We start from the raw sequence: 22652 nt of genomic DNA, 5'->3' as shown, positions 1-22652 counted from the left end.
TTCTGCAAGACCGTAGGATCCTCCATAGAAGAGCAATACACTGCAGCCGTGAGATAGTTGTTGCTCCATCCAGTGTCTAGAAGTGTCTACTTTGTCTAAGTATACTTCTTGGCCGGGTTGGAATTTTAGAATTATTCTATCGTTATCTAATACTCATTTTTAGGGGGGGAGAGGAGGTGGGACAGAATGACAGTTCTGCTTTAAGCACTGTAAGCACCAAAACAACTTTAGCTTAATGGAGTGACCTTTGTATATAGACCATGCCCCTGCACTCTCACTGCTTAATTATCTTGGCCATGATCTAAACATCAAAACTGCTTTATTAAGCTACAGTTATTTTTGTGTTTAGGGTATCCCTTTACTTCCTACTGTGATACATTGTGTTATGAGAAACCTTCTAATCACCAGAAACTAGGGCAATAGTTAAGAAAAATATTCATAGGAAAGTGATTGGGGAAATTCTGTCCTCTGTTAACGTTATCTATCTGACATGGTATATTATAACAATCATAGCTAAAGTTACTTTGGTGTGGATAAATAAGAAAAAAGGCACATGTTCCTCAATTGTTCAGTAACAGAACAAAATGCGTGCAGATTAAAAGTGGACCCCAAAGAACATGACAAATTAAGACAGATTCTATTTAATTTTAGAGATGTCCCGAACAGTTTGCCGGGAACTGTTCGCCGGCGAACATAGCTTGTTCGCGGTCGCCGTGGCGGGCGAACATATGCGATGTTCGGTCCGTCCCCTATTCGTCATGGAGGTGGGAGGGTCTGGAAGGGAGGGTCTGCTGCTGATTGGCTGGAATGTGTCTGCTGACTGTGAGGTACAGGGTCAAAGTTTACTCAATGATGACGAATAGGGGGCGGACTGAACACAAGCTATGTTCGCCGGCGAACAGTTCCCGGCGAACTGTTCGGGACATCTCTATTTAATTTTTATTTTTCAATTATATCATGAAACCAAATCTGGAACTTTGATAAATTGGATTATTTTGTTATAAAGTGTCAACATGTTCATAGCAACTTTGTACAATAGATGGATGAGAATTATTGTAAGATGTACTGTAATGATGTACATTAACAAGAGCTGGTGAGAGCCATGTGCAGACACATTTATAATGTAGAGGAATTGTGGAAAATGAAAAAGATAAAGAAAAAGAGCATTCTATTCAATGTAAACAATGAGTTTTAGGCGTCCTGACAACATAAGCCTATAAATCGAATGCGATTTGAACAGTGGAAAAGCTGGAATAAGTAAAGACAAAGGAGATATAAGGTAGGGTAAATAAGTTAACTGTGTAGTTGTTTTTGCTTTTCTAAAAATTTCCTTTAAAAATTATTTTTTTATAGTCCAACTTTTATTATTTGATGTTTTGCAATATAATATTTTGTAAGTCATTTGTTTCATTATTACACTATATGACATTTGGAAATTGGGAATTCGGTTGATCAACCGATAGGTGTAAATTTGGATGAAGTTCAGTTTGAAATTAAATGAATGCCCTTATTAGATGCCCTCATAGGCAGGGGTAAGGAGAGAAGTTGTAATATAATTCAAAGCTTTTGAAAAATTAGGGCCAAACTGTAAGAAAAATGATTTATCGCACCTAGTCGGTAGGCAATTAGGGCTACAGCTCTTCTTAGTTGGTATGGATTTATTAGCTGAGAGAATTTCGTAGATGGTGAAAGGCTCATCCAGAGCAGCTGCCGCACTAGAGGAAATGGTCTGTGACAAATGGGATTATAAGTAGTTCATCACAGCTTCCTTCCTACCAGGGGACTGTGGAAGGTTATAAAACTATTGATAAAAGACACAAAGAGATGCCACCATGTGCTTTGTAGTAAAACAATATGTTCCAACCGAGGTCAGTATATGAGATATAAATGAAGCTTGATGCATTTGTTCAAGTGGCTTTGTCGGCACCTTGCCACAGAGAGGAGAGCAGAAGGCAGTGAGGTATATTCAGCAAGGAGGTCATGAACTGAGTGCAATTGAAATGCTAAGGCCTCTTTGTCTTCTTCCAAATTCTGTACTCTGCCACTTAAATGGCAGATGTCTTCACTGAGTGCAAGAAGGGTGTCTCTAAAATTGGCTTCTTTCTCTAAGAAGGGTCTCCAAAATTTAGGGGCTCAGCTGGGATCTATCCATGACAGGTATAATGGTGCCATCTTGGAAGACTTCTGGGCACACACATTTTTCACTGTGAATGTTTACATGGTGTGTTCAATAAAAACATGGCAACATTTCATTCTTTGTGTGTTATTAGTTTAAGCAGACTGTGATTGTATATTGTTGTGACTTAGATGATGATCAGATCACATTTTATGACCAATTTGTGCAGAAATCCACATCATTCCAAAGGGTTCACATACCTTTTTTTGCATTAAATTGGGTATTTAACCTGAACATATGTGTGTCTTTTTCATGAAGGTTTTAAAAATGTCCATTATGGGTATAATGGACATGTGTAGTTGTTGTCTTATAGATTTGTATACAAAATATGGGAATGTCTGCTACAGCAACAGAAAGTAAAACAACATAGCATATAACTGTGTAGATAATGTGCCAAATAGTACAATCCCAATTGTTCAGTCACAATTTTAATAAAGGAAAGATGCCTTGTATTTAATTCCCCTCAAAAGATTTAGTCTTCTGGATGCTTTCACATCATAATGTGTTGGCTAGAGATAATATACTCAAAAGAGAAAAAAAGTTGTAGTGCAAGTAGAGTGAGTAATAAAAAACAAATGTATTGATTAACATATAGGTTTAAAATGATGAATGTAATAATTCAGTCACCACTAGGCATCCTATGAGTTTTGTCCATGCTAGGGACTTTCTCAGAGACTTTACACTGTCAGGTTACAATCCAGAATAAATATAAACACTCCCTCCCCTCCCCAGTGAAAGTGAAATAATGCAAAAAAAGAAAAGAATAAAATAAATCTTATAGATTTGTTTAGGTTACTTTATTACAGCAGTGTTTATCTGTCTTTTAATTTCTTTACTTAAAGGGAGACTGTAGGCACCCAGACCACTTCAGCTAATTGAAGTAGTCTGGATGCTGTGACCCTTTTGCCCTTAGTGCTGCAATGTAGGGGGGGACCTATTAAACCTATAGTGCAAGGAAAACGGGTTTGTTTTCCTGGCACTATAGGATTCCTTTAATTAATGAGGAACCTTTAGTAAAGGGTCAATGAACATTTTATACGCCCTCAACTCAAATGAGATGTTTGGGGTGCTAGTTATACTCATTTAAAATATGTTTGTATTGGTTAATAGTTAGAAGCCTTTTTAAAGTTTGAATATGTTTGTATCCATTATTTTCATGTTTATAACTCATCTATGCAAGGATTGTGATTACTTAGAGGTTCTGTAAGCACCAGAACAACTTTAGCTTAATGATAAAAAAGTGTTTTATTATTCAACCAGATATAACAGCACAGTGTATTTAATTTAGAAGTGGGTATGTCCTGCTCTGTTTATTGAACTTTAGTTTCAAACATGAGGCTGTTGCAGGCTCTAGCAGACAATATACATACCAGGAGATAAGATATTTTAAATTAAGCACACTGTGCAATAAAGGATTGTTTTAAAATTAGATCTCTTTTTTACATGAAGTATGCAGAAAGGCAGTGTGAGTCACAGGAGATGCAGCCATGGCTGCATAAACAAAGTGATTTAACTTCTAAATGACAAATAATTGAGCAGTGAGACTGCAGATGTATAAGCTTTACACCAAAACTACCTTATTAAGCCAAAGTTGTTTTGATGCTTAAAGTGTCATAAAGAGACACTCTAAGTGCTTTAACTGTTTCATCTTTTTTGAAGTGGTTATAGTGTCAAGAGTCCCCTGATGCTGTCATTTAATTTAGCATTAAACCTTTTTATAATATTTTAATGGTAACTGAGAGTCCCCAGCAGTCCATTACCTCTGTGCTGCTTGGTCTGATGAGAAAGCATTAGCATGAGCAGTAATGGATTGCTATGATTGGATGATAGTGTCAGCTGACTGCATTTCCCCTATAACAGTGCCCATTACAGTTATGCTAAAATGAGGTGTGTAATCTCTGCCCCAGTCATACCTCCAGTGGGCAAGGGGGGAGCCAGGGACCCTCATTTAGTGTTTAATACTGAATGGAGGGACAGTGCCAGGGACCCCAGGCACTATAACCTATGCAATGAGGTGAAATGGTTCTAGTGCCTACAGAGTCCCTTTTAATAGAATACAGCCCTTTTCATTTCAAAAGGGTTTGTAACATTGCGGTTGTAAGCAAGTAGCACGCCACTCATCATCAGCATTTTTAAATTGCAAAACAACTTTGAAAAAAATGTTAATTGATAAGTAGCAAGGTGGTAATGTGGTAAATAAAGGGCATTTTCATCAATTACAATTTCCCACAACATTTCTCTAGAGCTGTAATGCATACATACAATTAAATTTACAATACAGATGGCTCCAGGGTAATTGTATATGTGATATATCTAAAACTATTAGTAACATCTTAAATGTCCAATTTTCATCTAATCCATTGATATTTCTATTAGGTTAGGCATCTCCATCCTGGGAAGACATTCACATAAATTATTCCTGTTATTTGCCTGACATCTTGTGTGAATATCTGTGTAGTGGGGCTGAGAGAGTAATTAAGTTTTTCAGGGGTTATTAGTCAATTTGCTATAATGTGTGTTAATGAGATTTTAAATAGTATGGCAGGCATCAACTTTACAGAAAATACCAAAAGGCAATCTACAATACAACAATAAAAATAGACATAGGGCAATATTGTTTGCAAAAGTTATGGGTTAATGGATAAGAATGATTTGCACTCACAAACCCAATTTGATTGTAGGCATATCACTAGAATCAATGTAACGACTTCAGGACCTTGGAACCTCAGTAGCATGCATAGGAAGAATAGAAAATAATAATAGTGCAGGGTATCTCAGTAAAAAATATACAATTTATTTAGTATCACACTTACAAGAACGAAGTGTCAAATAGGCACATCAGGTGGAAACACTTTGATCCAGAATCCACGAGAGCAGAATAGCCAAATAAAACAAATAAATACACAATATCTAGATACACTGTACACTAAAAAGGCCCTACGCGTTTCGTTCAGGGTTGAACTTCCTCAGGGGCAAATATCCAGATGCTGTCCTTATGCAAGCATGGTATGAAGTGCCAAATTTCTCCTTTTTAAGTTCATTTTCGGCGCGCAGTAAGCAGCCGTGCGCCATACTTCCGGGTTCGGTGCACTTCCGGTTACGCTTGCGTTGCGTTCCGGAATTGATGACCAAGCCTCGTTTTGGTTTACATCAGTAAGGACGGCCAGCCTTGCGTTCCATATGCGTTCCAATGCTCGAAAACGAGCAGAAAGTCCCAAAGATAAAAACCACAATAGGTAAACAAATTAAATAAAATTAAATAATCAAACAAGAAAAAGATATCTCAGAAATAAAATATCAATATAAAAGAATGAGTAAGAATAAACAGACAAACTAAAATGCAATGAAGTTAAGTAAATATAAAATCACAAGAAATCACAAAAAACAAACCAAATCAAAATCTACATTTAACCCATTCGGTTTCAGAGTTTTTAACGTATGTATCCAATACCCCTCTCTCTTCCTTAAAGCCATCATAAGATCACCACCTCTTTCATTTAAAGTGACTTGTTCTATACCTATGCAACTTAAGGTATTAAATTTAAAAGAGGGGCAGTTATTACAATGCACTGGCACTGAGTGTGTTAATAGACCATTTTTTATATTGTTTCTATGTTCTTGAAGTCTTACTTTTAATTTTCTCCCAGTTCTACCTACATACTGCATCCCACACCCACAGGTAAGTAGATACACCACGTGGGTGGAGGAGCAAGACACCTTATTTTTAATTTTGAATTTGACTTTCGTCTGTGTACTAACGAAATCTTTAAATGTGTTAAATTGATGACTGCAGCTTTTGCAGTTCCCACAGGTGAAAAAGCCTCCCATATGGTTGGTTGAAGTTTTCCCAGATCGAAAGGTACTAGGGGCCAGAATTTGTTTTAGATTATTGCCCTTTCTAAAAATAACTCTAGGAGCTTGTGGAATCTTTTGACCTAGGAATTCGTCCTCGATGAGTAAACCCCAATGCTTTTTGATAATCCTTTGTATATCAAAAGCCCTTCCGTTATATTTGGTGTTAAAAGAAAAATCGAAAATTGGATTTCTGGTGGTTATGTCTTTATTTTTATCTTGGAGTAAATTGCTGCGGCTAATCTTCCCGACTCGATCGATTTCTGTGTCTAAAAATTCAGGGGAATAGCCTTTCTCCAAAAAACGTTTTTTAAGAATCTCAGATTGTTCGAAGAAGGAATCCAGATCACTACAATTCCTCCGTAACCTTACAAATTGACTTTTAGGGACACCTTTTAGCCAGTTAGGATGGTGTCCGCTTGTAGTGTCAATAAAACTATTGGAATCGATGGTCTTAAAGAATGTTTTGGTCTTGATCTCCCGCTCCTCAATGTAAATTGAAAGGTCAAGAAAATCAATACCATTAACACCTATTTTGGGGGAAAAAACTAGAGACAGAGAGTTGCAGTTGACATATTCGAAAAAGTCATAAAGGAGATCTAAGGGACCCCGCCAGATCATCAGGACATCATCGATGTACCTTCTCCAGAGCACCAAGTTTGCACCGAACGGGTTGTTGGACCAAATAGACGACCTTTCCCAACAATCCATAAAAATGTTGGCGTAGCTCGGTGCAAACTTGGTGCCCATGGCTGTACCCTTGATCTGGAGAAAATATTCCCCATCAAAGCTGAAAAAATTATGAGTAAGGATAAAACGAATAGCCTCCTCCAGAAAAGAACAAAAAGAAGGCTCTAATTCGATGTCTTGTATCAGATTACTCTTGACCGCCTCTACACCGAGATTGTGATCAATTACGGTGTAGAGTGAAGTCACATCCAAGGTGGCCCAGACATAGTCATCACCCCATTCAATACTTTCCAGTTCTTGAATGAGGTGTTTTGTGTCCTTTAGATATGACAAAGCACCCTGAGCATATTTCTGGAGGTGGAAATCGATATACTCAGAGAGCTTTGAAGTCAAGGAATCAATGCCACTTATAATCGGTCTCCCTGGGGGCTTATCCTTACACTTATGAAGCTTAGGGAGAAAATAGAAAGTGGGTACCCTAGGAAATTCCGTAAAAATGAAGGAATAGGTGGATTCATCTATCGTGCCTGCTGTTCTAGCACTACATAACATGTTTTTAAGATCTTGATTGAATTCGTGATTTGGATTGGAGTTGAGTTTAATATATGTAAGATGATCATTTAGAAGTCTTAAAGATTCTTCAACATAATATTTTGTTGACATAACAACCACTCCTCCTCCCTTGTCCGCACTCTTTATAGTCAATTCACTTCTTTTACTTAAATTAATAAGGATATTACTTTCTCTCGGAGTAAGATTCCTATGCTTAACTCTCCTGGCCTGATCTCTCCCCAGTTTCTCGAAATCCCTAATAATCATTTTATTGAAAGCTTCAATCTGGCTTCCTCGGTCATTAGGGCAAAATTTAGATCTAGGTTTAAATCTCTGAATCTCCCTATCTTTAATAGGATTGGAGGAGGTATTTGGGAGACCTTCACTAGCTTTCTTAATAAAAAATCTCTTAATCGACATTTTCCTAATAAATTTCTGGGCGTCAATAAAAAGTTGAAAGCAATTTGGGGGTTCTTCCGGGACGAATTTCAAACCCTTACTCAAAAGGAGGATTTCTTGTGGTGTCAGATTACATCCGGATAAATTGAAAACTCCTAGGCTTTCCTCTTGCTTTTTAGTTAAATTCCCACCCTTTCTCCGCTCAATCTCCTCTTCTTCCCCGGGATATGTTGTTCTCTGAGGGGAACAAACCGATTGGTTAAGGGTAATTCTTGGGACCTTGGTGGAAAAAATTCTGTGATTTCCCCCTTTTTTTCGGTCTTGCCCCTTCCCTAAAAAACTCCTGTCAGAATTGGAGTTCTGAGCGGTAGATCGGGTGGTATTCACCACACTAGCAAATGTATCCCCTTGTGGTCTGGGCAAAAGATGCACAGGCATCAACTTTAAAATGATTAAAGCCGTGGTTACATAGTAACTAGATAAGACTTACATTTCCTGATTAAGCACATTTTCTAGAAAGCAAGTTATTGCATTTGTGAGTGGTTTTCAGTATTAAATCAGGAATGTGATATACGTAACTTAATTTGGTGAATTTGTTACTCTTTAGTTTAAACTTCCATTATGAAAATAAGGCAAAATAGTAATAATATATTAATAGTAAAGTGTTGTCTCTTTAAGATAATCAACTATAATTTATGCGCACGCTCAGTGTTAAAATGTTCATGTCATATTTTTTTTGTAATAGTTCCTTTTTAAAAAAATATTTACATTAAATATTTCTCTACCATGAAAACATATGCATTTTTAATGCTAGAGTGTTAATTTTAAATTGGTATGCAAATAAAGATTTAAAAATCATTCTCACAATCTAGTTCAGTTTAGGCATAGCCAGGGCACACATTATATCGGAGGAGGAGAAAAAACCATTGCTTATTGACAACTGCAAGGGTATTGACATGGAGCCAAGATGGAATTGCTCAGTTCCAGAATAGATCTCAGCACTTAATTTTGTTTTTCAGCCCTCACAAACACGACTTTTTCCCCTTCAAAGGCATGCTATCTGCTACTATGAACATGACACTCTTTAGCCAATCAATGAGAGATGCCTGTGTGACTGGTTTTCCTATCTATATTGTGGGACAGAAAACAATATTACATAATGTCACTTGCTGATTTAAAAAAAAAATACTCCCATGTACTTGGAACCAGGTCAATTAATGTAAAAACACTGCTATTTTCAACAACTGGAGTAAATACATGTCTTTATATAAAATAATGCTTTACATGCACTTAATGTATTTAAAATCCAATTTTATTTTGCAGTTTAAAATTAAGTACTTTTTGATGTATTTACTTTTTTATTTATTAAGGTAACAACTATCCAAGTGCAAAAAAGGCGATCCCAAAATAACATTGTAATGAAAACCATGCCACTACTAATACAAACATATATGGGTAAGTAACATATATGGATAGCCAGTGCCAGTGTTAAACGTGCTCTGAAAAAGTATTACTGTCACATTGGGAAAGACACAGTTCTTGAGCAAATTCAAAATGAAAAAGTCGCAATGTGAAATGGGAACCCATATTGCTGAAAATAATGGGTCTTAATAATGTGCTACATTTTAGAAACCACACAGTTAAAAGCATAATGCCATGTCATGAATTATACATACTCTGATTAAAAGTATAAGCAGATAAAATAATCTTGCCATTTAATCTGTTTATTAGTCAATCTATCTATCTATCTATCTATCTATCTTCAAAAAAGTATTTATCATATATTTTTTTTAATAAGAAATCTTTTTATTTTCAATAGGTGTCAAGTGTTCCGAATTCATTTTGGAGGAGATAGATGTTCCTGTTGCGATCTATCTTTTTGTGTCAGTTATAAAATGTCACAGATGATAAAAAGAGACAATCTTTTGGCAAGACTTTTGGGGAGGCCAAAACAAAAGAATAAAGTGCTGGCACCTGAAGGAATGTGGAAGAAATAAAAAATATAAATACAATAGCCAAAAATTAGATCTTTTCATGCACGTACTATTTGTATTAAATATATTAACAAATGTTTTTCAAAAAATTGTTATTAAACTATTTTATTTATTTTTTTTACTTTCCATGCCAATATATCAGAATGTTACTATCGTGTTACTGTAAACTGCAGTTCATTCTTTAAACTAAATTTAATATTAGGTAAAACTTCTTTTTTTTTAAATTTAGACTGACATGGAGTTGGTCCTGAAGAATATTTTAAAATGTAAACAATTTCAAAGATTTTTTTTTTATATTGTATTGTATTGTATTGACATACATGTAAAGAAAACAAAAATAATATGGCACAAACAAACTCTCAAACCGCAATTTTATTAGACAACCACCAGCAATGTTTCAGACCCAATATGGACTTTTTTACAGCCTTTAAAAGCAAAAACATTGCAGGTAAGTTCATTAAAATGTTTGGTTTTGGGCATTTGTGTGTGCTACATTGTTTGTTTTCTTCACAACTATGTTTGTAGTCCCATCCTGATCATAGTGCACCACATTTTCTGCCTCCCAACACTGTTGGTGAGTGAAATCTCCATTGTTTTTTTCTATAAAAGTATTAACAAGAAAACATTTGTTGCCCAGCAACTTAATCAAAAAACTCACACAGTAAATAAAATAGAGAAGGTGCAGTAACCTCAATATTGTTTTTTTTTTATGCATAATGCATAATGATACCCAAAATCGTGGGGCAAAATGTATTTTACTTTTTAACTAATGTATACATAGACCTACACTGATAAGCCACAACATTAACTCCTTAAAGATGGAGGCAATTGTAAAAAACTATACCTAGAATTTGATATATTTGTTCAACTACAATTTAGCTCTTCCATATTAAGTGCACCCACAGTAATGATATATCATTTTGTTCAGGAGAAATAGGACTTTCATTTCACAATATATACATATAAGGTGAAAGGATGTTTCGGCCCCTCAGGGCCTTTTTCACTTGTCAGGGGTTGGCATGTATTATGCACTTTGCCACAAGCGAGAGTTTCATTACTAGCGTTAGTGTTGTTTCTGCAACATCAGTTTTTTCTACTGCAGTATGATCCCATATTCCCAGAGAGATGCTGGCTTGCATACAACTTTGTTTGCTCAGCCATCAGCTCAAGTATATTGTCCAACATACAAAGCTGAAAATAGTTCACTGGCTCACAAAGGTCTACCATTGTTGTGATGCCAGGTGTAGCTGTGAATGAGGTTACTTCTGGGGCAGTATAGTTTGGTGGTACCCAGCTTTTCTCTGGCACTGCTGAGCTTTCTAAGCATCTTATTGTAGTTGGTGTTGGACACAGTCACTGGAGGCTCAAAGTCAGAGGCTTCCATAGTGTTATTGTCTGCAAGAGTGTCACTGTCTGAGCATGCCAGGATGGCGGACATCTCCCCCACCTTATAATTTGCTTACCAGTCTAATACGCACTACCTCATCCACCAGCAATTCTCACTTCCAACCTACACCCAACCCAAAAATAACATTACTGATCAAAAATCAAACAGCTGCGCCAACAATAAAAACTGTCAAAAAGAACTGTCAGCTTGATCAGAGAGCCCTCTGATCACACTGATTACTGATACAGTACCGTACACAGATACTGTGCAGTACAATGAACAGGCAGCAAGGAAGGGGTTACATTTTTTTTAGAAACACTGTAATTGACAACAAAGGTATTATAGTGTTTTTAAATTTTGTTACACTAAGTAGCAAGGAGCTCTCTGTCTCTCTCACCTCAAATCAAAGTGACGAAAGAGAGGGGCAGAGAACAATGTTACTGCAATCACATGTCTTGGATCGCTGGAGTTGGCTGCACGGGGACTGCTTGGGTTGTCATGCAGAACCCCAGGTGGTGATTGGCAGCATAGGAAGGAAGACAGGCCAGAAGGAGAAGAAGGTTCCCTTCGTGCTGCAAAAACAACTCAAGTTATGGCCTCCACAAGATATCTTAATGTGTCCTTTGGTATCTGGCACCAAGATAATAGCAGCAGATCCTTCAAGTCCTGCACGTAGCAAGGTGGAGCCTCCATGAATTGGATTTGTCGTTCCAGCACATTCCACAGATTCTCAATTTGATTGAGATCTGAGGAGTTTGGAGGCCAAGGAAACACAATTGCCATGAAGGGGTGTTCGGGGTCTTCAACAATCTCTAGGTATGTGGTACGCATCAAAGTGTAAATGCGAGGACCAAAGGTTTCCCAGTAGAACATTGCCCAGAGCATAACATTGCCTCCACCACCTTCTTCCCATAGTGTATCTTGCTGCCATCTCTTTCCCTGGTAAATGAATCACATGCACCCAGCCATCCACATGATCTAAAAGAAAACATGATTCATCAGACCAGGAAACCTTCTTCCTTTGCTACTTGGTCCAGTTTTGATGCTCATGTCCCCATTGAATGCACTTTTGGTGGTGAACAGGGGTCATAATGGGCACTCTGACTGGTCTGTGGCTACACAGCCCTATACGCAGCAAACTGTGATACACTATGTGTTCTGACACCTTTCTATTATGACCATCATTAGATTTTTCAGTTTTGTGTGATCAGACCAAATGGCCTAGCCTATGCTCCCCTTGGGCATCAATGAGCTTTGGGCGCCCCTGACCTTGACGCCAGTACATCGATTGTCCTTCCTTGCATCACTTTTGGTAAGTATTAACCACTGCATACTGGAAACACCACAATACTTGCCATTTTGGAGATGCTCTGACCCAGTCGTCTAGTCGTTACTATGTAGCCCTTGTTAAAGTCACTCAGATCTTTTCACGTGCCAATTTCTATGGCTTCCAACACATGATATTCAACAACTGACTGTTCTCTGCTGACTGATATATCCCACCCCTTGACAGGTGCCATTGTAATTATATAAGCAAGTTATTCACTTCACCTATTAGTGGTTTTAATGTTGTGGCTGATCAGTGTATGTTGCAGTTATATACATACATTTTGCACCATTATAAGGCATCTTGCATGTACTGAATTGTTTATTTTTTAAATATGTTACATGCACATTTATATTGTACACCATGCTTTGTGATTGTATATATATATATATATATATATATATATATATATATATATATGTGTGTGTGTGTGTGTGTGTATATATATATATATATATATATGTATATATATATATATATATATATATATATATATATATAATGTTGATAGTTTTTTTGTAATTGTGTTTAATTCTTATCTAAAATGTAAGTATTAAACATGTGTTTCAGGTTCTTCATTTTAATGTTCCATTCCTTTTGTTACATGATTTCATGGCAGATTAAAACTAACAGGTGCAAAAAAATTGCATGTGGCTTTGTAATACCAAAAAAACATGGTAACGTTGAAAAATTTTGTTATCCAAGCCGCAGTAAAATAAACATATATTTCACATATTGTCCATGAAAGGTTTGTTCCAGTAGGCCACTTGTCGTGAGATTTCCAACATCTGTTAATCTGGGCGTGAACATGAGTTGTGCTGTCATGGCTCTTACATTTAAAGCAGGCATACTGTTAGGTGTCTTGCTCAGGTATACTATCTGGCAACTTGCCCTGATTCGGGGTAAAACATTATTTACTTAGTTGCAAAGCAGTGATATTACTTCTGCTTAATCCAGTCCAGTGACCATAACATCAAAAAGAAGGGAACATAAGAAGATGGACATATATATATATAGGGTCAGGATTCCTGAAGGCATAGGGGGTCAGACAAATTGGAGTCGGGGCAGGCAACAAACAGAGATTGTCAAACAAGCTGGGTCAGGAACACAGAAGAACAAAAGCAAATAGCCATAATATCACAAGCAATGTATAAGCCAGGCAAGGACAACGTATTGGCAATGCACCAAAGGAAGGCCAATCATTAAATAGGCTTAGATCAAGTGAGTCAAATGATACCAAAAAGGGCACAACATCTGTGTCAAATTTTGGCGCCTGATGTTGGTTTGCATCAAAATGCAACACGAAAAATCAGCTTGCATCTAAATTCTCCATTTGAAGTAGGCCTGTATTATAAAAAAGGCTTTTCAAATAATCACAATCTGTTAGAAAAACATGGCAAATTATTTATCTAGAGAAGTCACCATTAAAGGCTATTGCAATTGTTGTTTGATAATTCATTTGAAAAGTTTTTCTTATAGATTGTGATAATTTTATCATTTGAAAAGCTTATCCAAAAAGAATAAATCAAGTTGTTGTATCTTTGTTATATTCTATTTAGTTGGGCCATTTGGCCTCCTAATGTGAACATGTTTTGTTTTTTTCACACATTTATATCAATGAGGGCATGTTTATACCTCTAGAAAAGATAGTCATATTCAAATGATGCTACACAAACACTCACACACACACACACACACATATGTATATATTTGTGCTCGGAATCTCTAATATGTAAGAGATGAGGCATGGTTTGGACGTGATGTCGACGTATGCTTGGGGACAAATGGTGGTCCACCGTAAGTAGTGCCGTAAATGCGGGTAACACCTGGTGTAGGTCGTGTGATTGAAAAGTGAAAGAAGGTCGTGAGTCCCATGCGAGAGCCTTTGGGAAGGACCCGACACCAGATAGCTCTCTGTCGCCCAGTAGGTGAAGAGTACGTGTAGGACCAACTTATTTGTTAGGTGACAGAAGTGTTGGGCATATGGTCTTGGCATGGGCTCTAAAGCATATGGAGCAGATGTGCAACAACCTGCATGCGCTGTAGCTGCATGCGCCTGTGTTAAAGCTATTGCACACCTGCGCCTTACCCAAGAATGTAATGGGTCTGCCCAGTTTGTCTCTCTGGCCATCTTCCTGTCTTGTGAGTGGGGTGAAGGAGTGGTGGGGTATGGAGGTGGAAGTGGAAGGGTCTGCATTTCCAGGGCATAGGTCGGTGGAGTGTGAAGTGGAACCACATGAGGCACAAGACGGGGGCCTCAAATCAGCGAAATCACAGCAAAACAACTCAGTATCTATCTGGCACCAATCAATTCTAATATTGAACTGTGCCAAATGAGTCGCTGCTTTGGCCGACACTGATTTTTTGGTAATCATAGAATGAGGACCCACCGTACTTGATGCCCAAATCCACCACCTTGTGCATATATAAATCAAGCTCCTCTCTCCTATGTGGGTACACCGTGCAAATAACATCTCTATAAGTGCCAAAAGCGATAACAAACTGTGGACTGGTGAGTTTTTTGTTCAAACATAGATCTCTGGCTCTTAAGACTACTGACATGTCCCCATAGTTGTAAGCTCTATTCTCTAGGATGTATTTGTGAGGCTATGAGGAGGGACATTAAATGTACGTCTTTACCATCAAGAATATCTTTCTTGATGGAAGCCGGGACAGAGTGGGCTGGTGAGGTGTGGGCAGTGGGAGTAGTGGTGGCAGGTGGGGGAGGGGAAGGGGAGATGAGGGGTATGGCAGTCAGAGTGGTCGAGGTCACCGGTGTAGGGACTGCTGGGGCTGTTAAGTCACCTGGAGTGGCTATGGCCGATTCCACCTTCAGCAACCTGCTGTTAATGGATTGCAGATTGGCCAGTATAGCCGCCAGAGATTCCTTGGTGGAATCAGAGTAGCCAACTGGAGGCCCTTGTGAACTCGTGCCGGGCCTTGGGTCGTTGGCCTGAGTCATCAGAAGTTTGTAAAGTTCTGCATTTCTAGCGGTGGCTGGAAAGGGCTTAGCCGATATTTTTGGAATGGTCCAATATCTTAGGGATCTGGAAGTAGAAGGAGTGAGGGATTCCTCCGGAGACCCAGCCTGGCTGCCGTGCTGGGTACATGGTCTGAAGGGGGATCGATGATTGGTTCTTGAGACATTCTGAAAGGAATAATGATATGGATAAGTAGGGTATAGTGGAGGTGGGATGAGACCTCCGGAGAACTGGCCTGCTAGCTAATGCCGAGGTGAAGAATTATACCTATAATTAAGTGACAGCTGAGGCCCTGCTATTGCCAAGTGGCGGTGAGAGGCTCTACCTATGATTTGGGCCGAGGGGGTTTTGTGACCACTAGAACGAGGTGGCAGGATGTCAGCCTCTCGGTGACTATAAGAGATTCAAAACGTGTAGCCGTCACATGGGAAGCCCTAACTGTAGCCCTAAAGAAGAGCGAGTGAGGTGGCTAGATATGATTTGGTCGTGGGGCTGAACCTCCGTGTATAAGGTGGGGTGTAGACATCACAGACCGCAGTATTATTAGGGAAAACTAGGGCCAGCGCCTGACCCTGAAAGCCAGTTCTCTACCCTGATGGGGGCTTGTCTCTTGAAGGAAGTATGTAACGTATGTAGATACTGACCTTGAGTGTTTGTCCTGTATATTTAGACAATGCTCAGGGCGACTTCAATATATATGTCTATATATACTGTGAAGAACAGGTCCAGTCCAGGAACCTAGGGGTAAGAAAGATGTTAGTAGGCCTGAGGCATGCCATTGGTATGCCAAGTGTAAAAATGTAGAACGTATGGAATGGTGTGTAACAGAAAAACTGTATCGTAAGCACCTGTGTAATCTGAGGGACCTGAACGTTGGTCCAAATTTTTTGAGACAAGCCCCTGGGTTCCCACAAATGAGTAATATTTGTGACAGATATGAAGGCGAAGTGAGGCCTTAGAAGGAGATAATCGTAGTGAGTAAGATTTAAGGATACCTGATACTGAAACGTCGGGAACCAGGTAGCCTGATGGTCGTTGAAGGCATAGTGAATCTGCGAAATGGTGAAGGTCTAAGTAATGATATGTAGAAATTAAAAACAGAATTAACACTTAATATAATAGTAACATGGAGGGTGAGGCATCCTTAAACCTGGTGTGTTTAAAGTTTGAACCCACGTTGGGAGGTGGGAGGGCATTGTAAAAAAGGCTGTGGAGGCTGAATGAGGCCTCAGGAGAAACGTAAAAAGTTAACCTTTTATACCTGATACCATGAAACGGGATACTGGAAGCACCTCCTGGAGTCTTCTTGAAGAAGAGTAGTACAACCTAAAACATGTTCATTTAGTAAGAATAAGGAACCTGAGTATAGTGTTTCAATATAAACCGAGATTTACAAATAAGAGCTACTGAAAAAATTGAGCGTGGAGCTTGATAAATTTAAGAAGTTTGATGGGGCTCAGCCCATTGAGAGAGGAGAAAACAAAACAAAACCGTAAAGGGGTAACTGTTTTTTTAAGAGAATAACCCTGGGAATATATGCATAATTAGGAAAATGTAGGGAAAATGTAGGGAGAACCGTGAACATATGTTATTAAAGAATACATAGAGGAAAATACTTAAATTGTAAAATTAAAAATGCTTAAAACCTCATGCGTTCGGCTAACGAATGTGCAAGAGGAATATAAATAGGACCGCAATCTCCTGCCACAATATAGAGAACTTTCTACAGATTAGACAGCATCCAAATCTCCAAAAAGAGTAACGTGGAACAAATGCATAACAACTGTTACACTGAACTAAGCCTGCTATTTTAATGAGGTGAATATTTTAAATCAAACAAATCATAAATATTTTTTTTCGTCTGTATACCTCAGATTACCTCCAATCACACACTTAGATGTAGCAACCATGCTATATTAGCCAAACTAATGACCACAACCCTTATATAACTCCTAAAATCACAAGGAGTCTATTAATATCTTGATGCTTTAACCAGGTGGTGAATTGAACCTCATCCCAGCGGAAGAGCAGGCATCCATGCAGAGCACAGTTGGCAGGAACTATGCACCAGTCCCTCCAGCAGAAGCGCTGTCACCAGTTGGCCTCTGCCCTCCCTTGGTCCTCAGTCCAGGACCTGATGACCCTCTGACCTACCCAGCTGTAACTCCAACTCCAAGCCAGAGAGCAACAGAGAGGCCGGGAGTATGAGATGCCCACTTAAACGATGGGGATACACAGGACAGAGCCATGCTACAGACATCACCAGGTCCAGTACTTGTTCATTGGTGGGCTACTTGACTAACTCAGGTATCAACCAACAGGAGGTCAGGTACCTAGTTAGTCTTACCTTGGGGGGGAAGATATGTGGCCCCTGCAACATGTCACGATTGTCATCATGCCAAACGCAAATATTGTGTTCTTGGGCTTTGCTGAGTTTGAACCTGTATCTCCTACTTCCCAGTCAGAAGCCTTACCTTGGGCTCCACACATCCTTGGTTACCTTCAAATGATTCCTGGTATCCTGTTATCTGAGCCTTTATGCCTGGACTATGCACACCTAAATCGATCTGGGGGATTTTTGGATATGTTGGTCACCCAGATCGGGGCTATCAGGGGATGTAATTTTTGTGGGGGTTTTTGTGTTTAATTAAAGGTATTTTGGGGGTTTTGTAAAAATGTATGTTTTCTGTGCCTGGAGATAATTTAGTTTAGTATAATTCCTGACTCAATTATCTAGCAGGCACAGGGGAGGGATTCAAAAGGTAAGGGTTTGCAAGTGTTCAATGAGAGATAAGTGTGTGTGTAAGATACTCAAACGTCTAGGTGTGGTCCCCTTAGCCTTCACCAATAATACATCATATAAACAAAAAATTAGACGGAATATCTTACATATAAATAACAGTAGAAATTCTGGTGGTGTGAGTATCGTTCCTATAATAGGATAAAAAACAAAGAAAACAAATAATAGTGCAGTATCGTTTGTACTGATGGGAGGAATTATATTATTCCCAATATGATCCCAATAAATTTGCACTCACAAACAAGGAGCCAATCAATATCCGTCTCAGATCATCAGCTTTGTGGGGTATCAGAGGTCCCACTCCCTCCTTTGTGTGTGCAGAGTCTTCCTTTAGTTGCAATAACAGGCATGCAGTAGTAGTTAAAGTGCTTTATTCCATAAAGTGCACAAAAGTGATAAAAGTAAATAAAAACCTTACAGTCTGTACTGGTTAGTCCTGGATAAAATAGCAATACGCGTTTCGCCTCTCTGGGAGGCTTCCTCAGTTGCTGGTTTAATGTCCTAGGGGTTGTCGTCCTTTTAAGTCCGTTTCTTAATTCGTGAGGTGTATTACTTCCGGGTCGCGTCTATTCCTTACGCATTTCCGGTTTGCGTTCCACCATTGGAACGCATAGGGGAGTTATTCGCCGACTTCCTGTGTGTCTGTCTACTGGAACGCATCCTTGCGTTCCACTTCGCTGTCGATCTCCATTCCGGATAAAACTTTCAATGTCCGTTAAAGTTCTTTATATAGTCCCAATACTATTAAACTCCACACATTTCTCAAATGAAGAATAGAAGGAGAGGGGAGACAAAAAATAGATGGGGGTAGTCAAGGATCGAAATGTATTGTTTTTTGCAGTTAAATTCACCATTACCTAATATCATAATTTTGTATTTATGTATCCAGTGAATATATAAAGTGTCTTAAAGTGCTGTCAAATGTATACCATTTCATACCTATATTTTTATCCTTTATGTTTATGATGATCTGAGCCGGATATTGATTGGCTCCTTGTTTGTGAGTGCAAATTTATTGGGATCATATTGGGAATAATATAATTCCTCCCATCAGTACAAACGATACTGCACCATTATTTGTTTTCTTTGCTTTTTATCCTATTATAGGAACGATACTCACACCACCAGAATTTCTACTGTTATTTATATGTAAGATATTCCGTCTAATTTTTTGTTTACAGGGGAGGGATTGCCTTCTTTTGTATGGGAGTGTCCTGGACCTGAGAGCCAATGTAATCGCATTTATGTTTTTACTGTCTACTCTCAGGTCCAGAAAGGAGTGCCTCTTGCATGGGATTGACATAAAAGGCTAGTTGTGGCTACCAATAAATATGTTCCTGCTTACCCTCAACATAGAGTCTCATCTCATGTTTGTAGGGAACCGCTATACCAGCTATAATCACTAGCTCTTGTAAGAGCTATACTGCTATACCTGCTATACTCTCTTGGAGGAGAGGCTTTCCCACTGGGAGATGGATACAGGAGTTTGGTCCAGGGTGGGAAGGGACGGTGAGACCCCAGCCAAGCTGCGGCGGCTAAACGACTATGGTGCTCATGGTGTCAGGTGCAGTGCTTATGGTACTCGGCGACAGCTAGGAAGCAGCAATTGGCAGAGGCACCCGGTTGGGGTAACAAGTGGTCCATCACAGTCATGTTCAGTGTTGTCACATAAAAAAGATTTAACATTTTTACAAAAATGCGACAGCGATACTCACTTTTGTGAGATACTGAAAAAAACAGATAACATCCGTATCTTGTAATACCTTTTTTATTGGACTAACATAATTTTTAATGACAGGCTTTCGGGACAACCTCCCTTTCTCAAGTGTGAAGAATTTCTGAGCAAGACGACACATAGAAATCAAAATTGAGTTGTGATACAGGGGTTAAAGCGACATGAGTGCAGATAAGACACAGGTTTGTTAGAAAATAGACACCATTCTTGGAGAGGGTCATAAATATCTTTCTACAGATCAGAGGGAGGGGGGGAGGGAGAACAAAAAAACAAGCAGAGAGTGCAGAAGATGGTACATTTTATACCTATACACACACACACACATATATATATATATATATATATAGTGTTCAAGTAGAAATTGTAGCCGTATTAGTCCAGTGATGTAGATGTAAAAAATAGATAAAATTCGTATCTTGTAATACCTTTTTTATTGGACTAACAGAATTTTTTAGTGACAAGCTTTCGGGATAACCTCCCTTTCTCAAGTCTGAAGCATTTCTGAGCAAGACGACACATAGAATTCAAAGTTGAGTTGTGATATAGGGGTTAAAGCGACATGAGTGTAGATAAGACACAGGTTTGGTAGAAAATAGACACCATCTTTGTAGAGGGTCATAAATATCTTTCTGAAGAGCAGAGTGAGGGGGGAGAGAGGGAAAAGAAAAACAAACAAGCAGACAGTGCAGAGGATGGTACACTTTATACATGCACACACACATAAATGTGTATATGTGAACGCATAAACACATGTACATATACATAAACACATATACATACATGCACATGAACTCATATACACAAATATAAATGCACAGAAATATATATATATATATATAAAAGCATACAAGCATATGAGTATGGGAAAGCATAGGTTAACACATAGTACTTGGTATACAGATAGAATAAACATATAGGAATGCATTTTAAAGTGTTGGTACATATGACAGAATAGTAAGATAATGCTGGGAGAGTGTTCATGTAAAGTGTTGGTAGTGGGACAGGAATCCCAAATCAATATTTAGTCCTCTATTCTTGCTGTTAAACCATTTAATCATTCTGGCTTCAAAGGCTTTTCTTTCCTGGGTATTTTTAAAACCCCCCTTCAGTACTTTGATTTTTAGGTCCTTCAGTGAGTGGCCAGGCTGGGTAAAGTGGTGTCCCACAGGAGTGCAGTAGGATTCTTCTTTGTGGTGTTTAATAGAGTGTCTGTGCATATTCATTCTGCCATTTAATGGCTGGGTGGTTTCCCATTGGGGAAACCACCCAGCCATTAAATGGCAGAATGAATATGCACAGACACTCTATTAAACACCACAAAGAAGAATCCTACTGCACTCCTGTGGGACACCACTTTACCCAGCCTGGCCACTCACTGAAGGACCTAAAAATCAAAGTACTGAAGGGGGGTTTTAAAAATACCCAGGAAAGAAAAGCCTTTGAAGCCAGAATGATTAAATGGTTTAACAGCAAGAATAGAGGACTAAATATTGATTTGGGATTCCTGTCCCACTACCAACACTTTACATGAACACTCTCCCAGCATTATCTTACTATTCTGTCATATGTACCAACACTTTAAAATGCATTCCTATATGTTTATTCTATCTGTATACCAAGTACTATGTGTTAACCTATGCTTTCCCATACTCATATGCTTGTATGCTTTTATATATATATATATATATATTTCTGTGCATTTATATTTGTGTATATGAGTTCATGTGCATGTATGTATATGTGTTTATGTATATGTACATGTGTTTATGCGTTCACATATACACATTTATGTGTGTGTGCATGTATAAAGTGTACCATCCTCTGCACTGTCTGCTTGTTTGTTTTTCTTTTCCCTCTCTCCCCCCTCACTCTGCTCTTCAGAAAGATATTTATGACCCTCTACAAAGATGGTGTCTATTTTCTACCAAACCTGTGTCTTATCTACACTCATGTCGCTTTAACCCCTATATCACAACTCAACTTTGAATTCTATGTGTCGTCTTGCTCAGAAATGCTTCAGACTTGAGAAAGGGAGGTTATCCCGAAAGCTTGTCACTAAAAAATTCTGTTAGTCCAATAAAAAAGGTATTACAAGATACGAATTTTATCTATTTTTTACATCTACATCACTGGACTAATACGGCTACAATTTCTACTTGAACACTATGGAAGATACCGCATACAGCCGCCTAAAAAAGCAAATCTACAAGATGACCACAAAAGAAGTACAGCTCAACAGCGACATACACTTTCTATCCATCTGCAAGAAAAGACAGCTGATCCCCAAAGGCCTAAAAATCAAAAATCCACTGGCTAATACGCACAAAACACAGTATACTGAAAACCTGTGTAAAATCACTAGTGAGAAACTAAGGAACCATCTCATCCACCAGCTCTACAACAAGAAACATAGCATACAACATAAGAAACAATATCTACTCCAAAATCTACATGAGGAGAATACATATATCGCTAAACAACTAGAACATGATCTACAATATTTTTACAAAAAGCAACAAAGGGACCTTTTTAAGAAGAAAAATAATAAACTCATCAGACTACAGCAGGATTATCACAAACATTTGGCAGAGAAAGAGAAATGGCAAGAGAAATCTGGTATTGTTAACATTTCAGATTACAAACTATCTGACCCAGAAGCATCAGTTCTCTCCAAAGGATTATCATTTTGCCCTAGCACAAAACTTGATGACATTGGGCTCTACTCTGACGTGGAAGAATTTTTCAGAAGGATGCGACTT

The sequence above is a fragment of the Pelobates fuscus genome, chromosome 2 (assembly GCF_036172605.1).
Source record: "Pelobates fuscus isolate aPelFus1 chromosome 2, aPelFus1.pri, whole genome shotgun sequence".
Classification (NCBI taxonomy): Eukaryota; Metazoa; Chordata; class Amphibia; order Anura; family Pelobatidae; genus Pelobates; species Pelobates fuscus.
The sequence above is the reverse complement of the archived record's forward strand: the minus strand, read 5'-3'. Positions refer to the sequence as shown.